The following is an 11,596-nucleotide window of genomic DNA, read 5'->3' as shown; positions in this document are numbered from 1 at the left end:
CGTCAATGAGATACATTTTCTACTACTAACTTCTTTAAGTGTATAAGTCTCCCCCTAAATCATATATAGTTAAGTAGTTGTGTTCAGATTCGATGGCTCTCGAATTGAGAATCAGAGTTAGAGTTGGAGGAGTGGTTCTATGTGGAGTTCTGGAAGAGTTTCAAACTTCTTCCATTTTCCCTTTTTTAGATTGATTTAAAGGTAAAGGAAGTTTGCTTTTATGTAGTGTTGATTTGTTGTTGTTTCTCTACCTGGAATCATCATATTGTAATTGTATTGCTGATATGAGATATGATTGGGCTTAAGTCTTGAGTTTTGACTATTTTTCTCTTATGAGAAACAATTGATGAATTGGAATTATTGTTGGTTGCATGTTGAAATCTGTAAAATATCTGAATTATTGATGTTGTGTAGTTGAAAATTTTGGTGTTGCATGTTGCTTTGGGCTGATTTTCAAGTTGGATAAGCTAAAATCGTGATTTTTCCAAATGCAGAAATTATCATCGCATTGGACGCAATTTCATAGCGTGGGACATGATGAAGGTCAAAGGTCTCTATCTTATTAATGTCGAGCTCAAGATTAGTGGCCTTGAACATAAGTTAGAGGAGAGTTTTTTGACTAAGTCACGTCAAGCATGTGTTGAGGGGCATTAGGTGTGGTTGTCTAAAAGTTCTCTGACTTGGTCACACTAGGCCCTAATTAAATGGCTTTAGGTATGACCAAAGTAGTAGTTCTTTGCCTAGACAACGTTAGGTGCCAATGTTGTGACGCTAAGCAATGATGGATGCACGTACATGTTTGTGGGGGCAGTTGCCCCCACTAACTTTTCAGATTTTCTTTTTAATATATATTATATTATTTTATTTTTATTTAAAATTTAAAAATAAAAAATAAAAAATAAAAATAAAAAGTTATAAAATATTTATAGTTGAATTTGAGTCATGTTACAATTATCTTTGTGTGAGAAAAAATATTTAAAAATATATATTTTAATATGTTATAAAAATTAACAACAAATTATATGTTTCAAAAAAAAAGTTGTTATGTATTTAAATTGTAAATCAAGATAAAAAAAATTATAAATTAATCATATATGTATTTTAAGTATTAAAAAAAATCATACGTTAACCTCTTTTTGGATATTTTATATCTTTTTTTATTTTATTTTTATTTTTTTCAATTCTATTCATATTTTGAGATTCTCCTCTACCTCTAACATATTTTAAAGTTTAGAAGAGTGAAATTGGAAGAAAAAAAAATTCTTTCATCTCTACTCCGTCATGTTTCAATAGTTAAGCTATACATTTAAAGTGATCTTTGAGGTTAGTGTATTTAAAATTATTATTTTTATATTACTTTATTTGAATTTTTTTTTTTATTTTCAATGAGAAATTCAGTATTTTAATTTTTATTTACTCATTCTATTTTTATGTTTAGAAGAAACATTGTATGTTATAAACATTATATTAATTAAAATTATATTTTCAAGTTGAATTATTTTTTCAAGTGATTGATCAACAACTTCAAGAATTAAACAATTGTTTCACATAAGCAAATATTGAGTTGTTTCTTTATGTAGCATGTTTAAATCCAAGAGATTCATTTTCTGCATTTGACAAGGAGAAGTTGATTCGTTTTGCTCAATTTTATTCTTCTGAATTTTCTTCAGTTGAACTTTTGGCATTAGATAATCAACTTAAAAATTATTTCATAGATGTATGTTTTGACAGTGCTTTTTCAAAATTAGAAGGGATTGGTGATCTTTCTATGAAGCTTGTGGAGACAAGAAAACATGTTGTATATCCATTAGTGTATTTGCTTTTAAAGCTAGCCTTGATACTATCAGTGGCAATTGCATCGGTTGAAAGAGCTTTTTCTGCTATGAAAATCATCAAGAATCGGATGCAAAATCGTATGGGAGATGAATGGTTAAATAATTGTTTAGTTACTTATATATAGAGAGAGGTTTTTGATAGTATTGAAAATGAGCAAATCATTCAATATTTTCAAACTATGAAAACTCGTAGAGAAAAATTATGATATGTATTTGTTTTTATAGAAATTTTATTTTATATTTTGACAAATTTATGTCTTTAAATATTGCTTTCACTACTTAAATTTTCTAGATCCGTCACTGACGCCAAGTGTGAGTCAAGTAGAGGCCTTCTACCTAAATAAGGTCGGACATGAGTTTAGTCACGTTAGGCATGATTGACATAGGGGCTCTTTGCCTCACTCACATCAAACACAAGTAGAAAGGCACCAGGCATTGAAAAGCTAGAGGCTCACCAGGCGCAAGGAGAATGGCGTTGGATGTGAGTTGTTGAATGAAAAATGGTTGATTATTTGGCTAAGTGATGAACAAGCAAATGGTAGGTTGAGTTACTCACATGTTTTACGTTGTTGTACGATTCTAGTTCATTGAATATTGCTCTAAGATGATGTATATTAATAATTAAGTTGTTTAAAGTTGTAAGTTGTTAAGAGTTGAACTATAGCGGTGTTGCATGTTGTGTAGTGTGGATAATAACTATGTTGACAATGCTTAAGGCATGGGGTTGAGTTATTTTGATTGACTTAGAACTAGAGAGATTTTTTTACTTTTTAAATATGAATATTCCATTAGGAGAATATGGTGTTGTAGAACTCTACGAACCCAGTTGTTGAAATTCCTTTTTGAAAAGTTGACTCTTGAAGTGAAGTGTTGAGTCTCCCCTAGGTCCTTAGTTGATATAGTATGAGGGTCAAGTGAAGTCATATTAGTTATAAGCGACCAAATATAGATCCGCATAGGAGCAAGGTCGAGTCATACGTTTATAATTAAAGTGACCAAATCAAGTAAGGTACAAGGTTGGGGGTCAAAATCTCTACGTACTGGAAAGGGCGCAATATTTTAAAGGTTGTTAACAGACTTATTCCATAATAGACTCAGTTATGCATATCAAGATTGTGGCAGGCTCACATCCAAGTTGTCCTAACACTGACAAGAATATTGGACTTTCCTAGTTTAAGTGAAGAAATTCAAGAAACCATGTTATTTAGTGAATTTTTATCCAAATTTGTTGTTGATCTAGTAAGCCAACACTAGTGGAAAATTAGTATATATATTACGTCACCTCTTTAATGTCGGACACACTAAAATTCGACGTAAAAAAGACGCGGTGGCATTTTTGTAATTTTTGCGAACTTTTTTATGTTGGACCTGGTAGGGTCCGACGTAAAATGTTAAATCTACGATGTACGTTGTGTCCGACGTAGATTTGACATTTTACGTCAGACCCTACCAGGTCCAACGTAAAAAAAGGACGCGAAATTGAAAAGAGAGTGCGAGGCACACCGTGGGCATTCACTCTTCATCACTTTTCGTTTTTTTTCTCTATAAACCCTCTCCGTCTCCTTTTTTACTGAATCATTTTTTGTCTTTTGTAGAGTGTGGTGAACTCTTTGTTACTCATTCGCACACTGTTGCAGCTCATCAGGTATGAATCAGGGTTTCGTTAACACCTTTTTCCTTCGCATTGCTATTGTGGCTATCTGTTCTTTTCGGTTTTTTGGTTATTCTATTTGTATGGGTTGTTGGCCTTTTCTTTTGGGTTGTTCTACGAAGCAGAACAACACGTTTTGCTTGCAGAACAGTCCGTTCTCCAAGTAGAATGACCCGTTCTCCATCCAAAACGGCTCGTTCTCCATGCAGAACGGGCCGTTTTGAATGGAGAACGGGTCGTTCTGATTGGAGAACGGGCCGTTTTGCAAGCAGAACGGGCCGTTCTACTTGCACTCGTTATGTTATTATTTTTTATTTTTTATTTTTTTACTACTTTTTTACATCGGACCTTAGTAATGTCCGACGTAAACTTACGTCGATTTTACAGAGCCGACATAGATTTACGTCTGTCGCATTAACGTTGGTATTTTTTCCGACGTAAAAAGCTCAAAATGACTGACGTGGAATACCTCTTTTGTACTAGTGCAAAAAATATCGCATTGTTAAGTTGGTTTGATAGAGTCAAGTGACTTAAACTACTCATCTATGTTGTAAAAGATCTCTTCGTTAACTACGTGACGATACATATAGTTGTTGTATTTTACATATGATATATTGATATGTTGTATTGTTAATATGCTAAGTTGAGAATGTTGATAAATTGTATGGTTGTGTTGTAAGTTGAAATGTTGTTAAAGTTGAAAACCTTGATGAGTTGTATTATGTGGTTTATAAGTTATGTTGATCCTACAAAAGTTGATATGTTTATGTTGATAGTATAGTTGTACTTTACTTCTATACTTGTATATTATCTCTTGCAAGCTTATCCTTGTATGTTTTCTTGTGGTTAGACTACAATGATAATATTTGTTATGAGAGTAGGACATGACTAGGTAGAAAGTTGAGCCCGTTTTGGGAGCCATGCTGGTCGACGACAATGTTTGCTTGAGCTACCTTGGTGTAACTACTTTTTGTAGTTATTAACTTGACCGACAATCTAAGTTTATATTTTCTATTTAAGATTATTGTATATACATATATCTATATCTTATAGTTGCAATCCCATTAAGAGACTTACATTTATACTTTCAGTTGATAAAGTTTATATATATATATATATATATATATATATATATATATATATATATATATATTTACATGTATATCCAAGGATTGTTTACATATTAACCTTAGGTAATTATATTTATGTTTTCTTTTGCTATAATTATTAGGTTGTAAAGTGTAGAGACTTGTCAAGTCGTTACACATTAATGAATTAAATCCAATTCAAATATCTATGATCTCATTCCATATATCATCAATTGGCTAGGTTTAGTCTAGTTTACGAATAAACAAAATTATAAAAAATTAAATCAAATTTATATATAGCGATGCATTTTATAAGTTTGAAGTTATATATAAGTTCAAGTAAAATAAATTTTGACATTAAGAAAAAAGAGAGATAAGATCAAATACTTAGTTACCTTTTATTTCAAGCTTGTTGACCACATAATTGTGTTGGGATCAAGAAGTGTCTAGTGGTGGAGTCAAAGTTTAACCATGTAGTCGTGGGTTACAATTGTAGTGGCCACTAGAAGAGCTTTCCTAAGATTCACAATAAGTGTCAAAATGTTTCGAGATGGAATTTATTCGGAAAAGACTTAGCAATTATCTTAGTTTAAAACATTTAGTAAATGTAAAATCTGATTTTCTCTTAGACTTAGAAGTTCCTATGTATACATTAAGGTGATATTATGAATGTGAATTATTTATTTCTTCTCATGATCTCATAAATTTTGGTGTATTATTATTATTATTATTATTAATAGACATGTAAATCTTAATACTTATAATTATTATCATATTTATTTCATAAATTATGACATCTTATCTTAATTACTTGAAAAAGAATGGTTCAAAAATAAATCAAGTCTTATTATAAGATATATTTAATAAATCAATCAACCATCAATCAAAGGATTTACTCAATTTACTGGATGAGTGAGAAATCAATATGAATGAGTGAGAAATCAATATAGTACAACTATTATTAAAATACACTAATACCTAAGTAGTAGCTGTATTTAACATTTAAGTCTAGAAAAGCAATCATCATAATTGTTTAACTTTATTTAATAACCCCACACCCTCACTTGAACGATTCTCGTCGGCCATGATTGATGACATGAACTTTTGATTAACATATGATTTTATTAAGCAGTGAATAGAAATGAATTATTATACTTTTCACAATCCACAGTGTGGCGTCTCTTGGCAATGCCAAAAGGATACTGTGCCTCTAACGAGTCTAATCCAAAACACACCCTTCTACATAGTAACAAGGTGTTGACGTTTTAGCTTTTTCTTCCTCTGGATGATCAGATTTACGTTTTAGCTCTAAAAAATTAAAATCAGGTTAAAATATTTGGTTACAATCTAAATGTTTCGTCTTTCATTGCGGAATTATATAATATTTACATATATCATGCGAGAGAATTTTAAAGTATTTTATTTTAGAATAATTTGTTTTGTATTTTGTGTATTAAAATGTGCAGAAGGACCTTTTTATAACCGTTTTCTAAATATAGATTTACTGCATTTTTTATCAATAAAAAATAGACAATAGTAAAATTTAAACCTAAAATCTTACATATTTTATCACAATTTTTACTATTACGCCGACTCTAGCTAGTAATTCTTTTATTGCATATTTAGTTTTACAATGGATTCTCTATAAGTACATTAAAATATCATTTAGTATACTTTTAAGGTAAATTTTCATATGTTTGGTTCTACGTTGAGGAAATGATTATGCATCTAAAATTGATTTTGAATTATTGTAAGGTTAAACCTTAGAATAATTCTTGAATAAGGAACAAATAAAATGTGTAAGTTATTGTAAATTTTAGTATCGAGTTTATTTTTTATAAATAAAAAACAATAACATTTTATATTATTAAGATTAATTTTACTCCAATGAATTTTTTTAGTTTTTTTTCTCTCAGTTATAAAATTTAATATATTTTCTTTCTTCTAATAATCATGTTATTGACTTAAAGTATTCACCACCATTTTATCAATAAATAATTTTTATAAAAAATCTTACCATACATATACAATTTATTACGTATTAATATGGAAAAGACGTTTTGTACTTACGCTGTATTAAAAGAAAAAAAAGTTATTTTTGTGAACAATTATTGCAATTTTAAAATATAAAAAATCTATAAAAATAAAAATAAAAAATAGTTATTAGGAGGATATTTGGGTTTAGATAAGTAAGATTTCTCTACTAAAACGTGAATGTTAATTTTTATGGTTGAAAGTTGAAACCTGAAAGTGACGATTGAAGTGGCAAGAATTGTTTATGAGAATCCAAGGCTCACAGTCACAGCAGTACACAAATTGCGGGCCATCGTTATCCCCAATTCAGTTTTTTTTGTGTGAAAATTTACATCGTTTTTTTGGTGAAATCCCCAATTTGATGTTATGAGTTATGACATTGAATGTTTTTTCTGTCTCGTATATATTGTTTGTCCTTTAAGCTAATAATATATTTTTTAAAAACAATAATTGTATAAATTGCAATTGCAAAGCGTGAAAGCACTTAAATGAAAGTGGGCCAGGCCTACCTTTATGTGGAAAATGGAAAATCACATTGGCACGAGTTGCTGGTGGTAGGTCATTATAGAAACAGGACCCACTTCAATAATTTAAACCTTCACGATCCATTTTTATGTGGCGCAAAGTAAAGGTAAAACAAAAGTTAGCCCAAACGAGAAAACAAATAGCCAAATTTTTGTCTACTTATTTCAATGAATGGAAGGGAGTAAGAAAATACATAAATTGTATAAAATAGTATTCTTAAACTAATTAAAATAAATCAAATCCATTTTTTTTTATTTCACTATTTTTTTCTTGAACATTTTGAGTCTCATTTTTCATATATTGTTAATGTGAAATTTTTACATTATCAATTGTTGGGATACAAACAAGTCATACATCGATAAAATAAAAAATAAGAAATAACAACTTATATAACATAAACATACTTTAATGATTGAGAAGCCTTTTGGGTAATGATAAAAAGTAAAACCGTGAGGGCTAAGGCCCAAAGCGGACAATATCTCATCATTGTGGAGTATGTTTGTGTAATAACCTTATAAAAACAACCCTCATAAATTACTCTTAGACAAATACCATAAAATAACCCCATCAGTGGTATCAGAGTCGCAGGTTGGATTCGGTGATAACCAATAACCCTATAACCCCTCATAACTCATAACATATAATGTGTTATATAAAGACAGATTCCGCTACATGAAAGGTTAGGTCCCTTATTTGTGAGAAGGATTGTTGGGATACAAACAAGTCCCACATCGATTAAATAAGATAAGAAATAATAACTTATATAGCATAAACATACTTCAATGATTGAGAGACCTTTTGGGTAATGACCAAAAAGCAAAACCGTGAGGGCTAAGGTCCAAAACGGACAATATCTCATCATTGTGGAGTATGTTTGTGCAATAACCTTATAAAAATAATCACCCTCATAAAAATAACCTTCTCAAACAAATACGATAAAATAACCTCATCATCAAATTAGAAATCATTATAAGTATAAGTTTTAAAATAGTTAGTATCAAAGTTAACCAACTTATAATACATGATAATTTATGATTGGATGACAATCTAAAAAAAGATAAATACATTGTAAATGTAATCTAAAAAATATTTATTATTTATATTATAAAATTAACTAATTTTTTAAGAAACTATTTTTTTTAAAAAAAAATGGCCTAAAAAAATACTTCCCCCCCCCCCCCCCCCCAATTTCATGTTTTGGGAGTGAAACTTTTTCTGATAGGTACTATAAAAAAAAATCTTATTTTATATCTCTCTTCTCAAATAAATAACAAAAAATTATTTTCTGATTTTCCTCATTTCTATTTTCTTTAGAATGTTTTGTTTGTTTCGATTGAGACAATTTAACACCACAAAATAGTCATCGATTCACATGCACACCAACTTAAAGGCTAATAAAAATGAAAAGATAACTATTTTTTTTATACTGCCAATATGATAATCAAAAAGAGAAAGATCATATTTATGCTCCAAACTTGTCAGTTTCCCTGACTTCCCACTTTAAATAATAATTAACAAAGGAGAAAGATTACATAACAGTCTCAGCTTCTAACATAACATATGGCTTCTTTACGTTAACAAAACAATGTTACAAATGCTTATATAAAAGTCAAGATGGCCGAGTTGGTCTAAGGCGCCAGTTTCAGGTACTGGTCCGAAAGGGCATGGGTTCGAATCCCATTCTTGACAGTTGTTTTATTTTATTTTACACAACTATATTTTCTATCTTTCTTGGGTTCATATTTTTGTCACTAACAATACTGATAATTTAAAGTTGGATACTCCCTCTTTACCTCTTACTCATATCTTTTTTATTCAAGCTCTAAATGAATGAATCTCTGGGGTTGAATGAGAATATAATGAAGCGATAAGGTTTGGTTTAAGTATGAAGTGTAACCCCTGGTGTAGTGGTGTCTATTGATTCTATCTCGTGTGTGTAGGGGTAAAATGGTTAAATAGATTTTGTGTGGTATTGGATGGTTAAAAGTAGCATGTGGCTTTGGTCTTCCTTGTGTGCTTTTCTCATAGATGTAGAAATTAATTGCGTGGTGAAAACCAGGAAGATGATATTGTTCGCTGTTTATAATTAGAAAATGATTTGAGTTTTACTCTATTTTGGATTAAAATTTGTTTACCCTCGAGAAAAATGTCATGGTAACAATCACTATTCCTTTTTATAAATGCAGTTATATAGTCGTTTGAAATTGTTGAGGATGAGCATTGACGCAATGATAAGGTTAGTGACTTGTGACCTTGAGTTCATGAGCTCATATCCTGGAAACAACTTCTCTGATTGGTGGGAGCCTTGTGCATAAATTATGGTCATATCAATATTTTCTGTTTTTTTAACTTTCCAAATTTTCACTTCTCTTCCAATGATTTTTGGAACAATTTTAAAAAACCTATAGCTATTTTTATCCTCCCACTTTTCCCTCCTAACAAAGAGTATTGAGAAACATTTTATTTATTTCTCTTGATTTGTCTTCGGGGTTTAGTACGTGGATCATGGTTATCAAATTTATGAGCCAATATTGGTCCTCTCACTTTTCCCAACCAGTAAAGAGGAATGAGCAACATTTTATTCATTACTCTTACTTTTTTTTCATCAAGGGTTTTAGAGCAACTCAAATGGAAGTTGCTTGTCCCATGAAACAGCTCAAGTCTCAGTTTCTTATCATTGGAGGACTCTAACGTGGCAACATGAGTTGCTTAAAGAAGAGAGAGAGTTGTTTCCTCAAGCAACCGTTCCTTACCAAATTTCAAGCAAATCTTATTGAACATATTTGAGAACGTTTCGAAAATAATAATGATGAAAATTAATTTCGTATAATGTCTATGTATTTATTATTATTTTATTTTATTTTTAATATCTACTTATTGTATATTTTTTTCTCGTAATTTATTTTCTTTCATTGTAGTGCAATTATCCTTTCATTTTTCAATGCATGAAGCAACTTAAATGAGTTACTTCCATCGGAGATGCTCTTAGTATATGGATCAATGTACTTGATATTGAAGGTTTATCAAAATCGATAAAAATAATTAAATTAGTTAATTTAATCCAAAATATCCATTGAGTTAAATAGCTTATTTGGTAGTTATATTTAATGATTACTTATAATTCAACAAATAATTATTTTCCACTAATAAATACGGTAGGTTTTTAAATGCCAAAATTAGTAGAAATAAAAAAATCTCTACAAAATTTAACTTAAACCAAATGGTATTAACTTGTATGGGTACTGGAATGTCATTCACACATTCACCAAGTGATGTCATGCTTTTACTTTCAGTTGGACAAAATTGCTGAGGTACTGGTGTATGTATATGTAGCACTTCGTTTAATAGTCATTGATCCTGCCCATTTTTATGCACCTATTTTCAAGTTGTGTCCATTATTTGCTTAACTTTTTTATGTGCTTGTTGTGTTTGTTTCACTTTAGTGAACTATTTGGTGTCCAAGCTGTTAAAGGAAGACAGGTTTTTGTTAATGGAATCATATTTGTGTGTAGCATTTATGTTGGGTTATAACATTTGTAAGTTGCTTTTGGAATTGGATTTTGACAGCTTCAAGTGAAAGTATTCAGTGGTATCAGTCATTAATTGATGAAATAAAGTGTGAAACAGTTGGAGAGTAGCAAAAGATTCTTTCTATAATTGGTACGAGCAGTTGTGCAAGTACGAAACTTGGGTACAACGCAATACGTGATGATTATGTAGTTTTTATCAAAATTGAAGTTTTATTTTGATAATATACGTAACATGATTAGAAAATAATACTAATTACAATTATGGTGCTGCAAGTAATTTTTATCCGTTGTGCAGCATCTTTTGTTTTTTATTTGTATTTTAATTGTTTAGACGTGATTGGTTGAAAAAACATGTCTGGAAGAGTGAATAAATGTTAGTGGGGAGTAACGTAATTGGAAACACAGTATTTGAGACTAATGAAAGTTTTCTCTTACATATGATATGGTGCTTATTTGAATGATATCTAATATGGTTCCTTAGTAGAAGTAAGAATGGGAGATAAACATAGAATTAGAAGATTGCATATGTGATATATCTAGACGTGTGCTTTGTCTGATTATATCTAATCAAATCTCAATTCCCCTTCATCCCTTCCAATTTTTCACCCTTATCAAGCATACTTTAAAATTTAAAAACATTGGCTTAATTTAGCCCTTGTAATAAGATAATTTAATTTTGAATTTTGATAGAGTAGTAATTCATTTAGGATCTCAATATATTGGATACATTTTAACTTACATTTTAACGTAAAATATTGAACGTGTAAACTTATTTTTGCTATTTTCATAATTTGTTAACTAACTGCCCTACTTCTATGTAATTATAATTTAGTGTTACAGAAGCGTGTGCTATGTTCTTTAGCTAATTAGCTTGTACCCAACCAGATCTCATTTTCTGAAGTCATTAGGTACACCAGTGAAGATAATGATGCA

At 30.0% G+C, this 11,596-nt stretch overlaps 1 long non-coding RNA gene and 1 other non-coding gene across 2 annotated transcripts; both read left to right on the top strand.

Annotated features, from left to right (window-relative positions):
- The first annotated feature begins 8,342 nt into the window (after window positions 1-8,342).
- On the top strand, window positions 8,343-11,101 carry LOC114916297 (uncharacterized). The gene is made up of 3 exons (XR_014431746.1): window positions 8,343-8,779; window positions 9,320-9,369; window positions 10,701-11,101. It is a non-coding gene; the product is annotated as an uncharacterized LOC114916297 (long non-coding RNA).
- Window positions 8,742-8,822, top strand: TRNAL-CAG (transfer RNA leucine (anticodon CAG)). Its single transcript has one exon. It is a non-coding gene; the product is annotated as a tRNA-Leu (tRNA).
- Window positions 11,102-11,596: the final 495 nt, after the last annotated feature.

This window comes from Cajanus cajan, chromosome 2 (genome assembly GCF_000230855.2).
Source record: "Cajanus cajan strain Asha chromosome 2, NIPB_CcT2T_4, whole genome shotgun sequence".
NCBI classification, from domain to species: Eukaryota; Viridiplantae; Streptophyta; class Magnoliopsida; order Fabales; family Fabaceae; genus Cajanus; species Cajanus cajan.
Note: the sequence above shows the minus strand (reverse complement) of the source record. Positions and strands in the feature narration are given on the sequence as shown.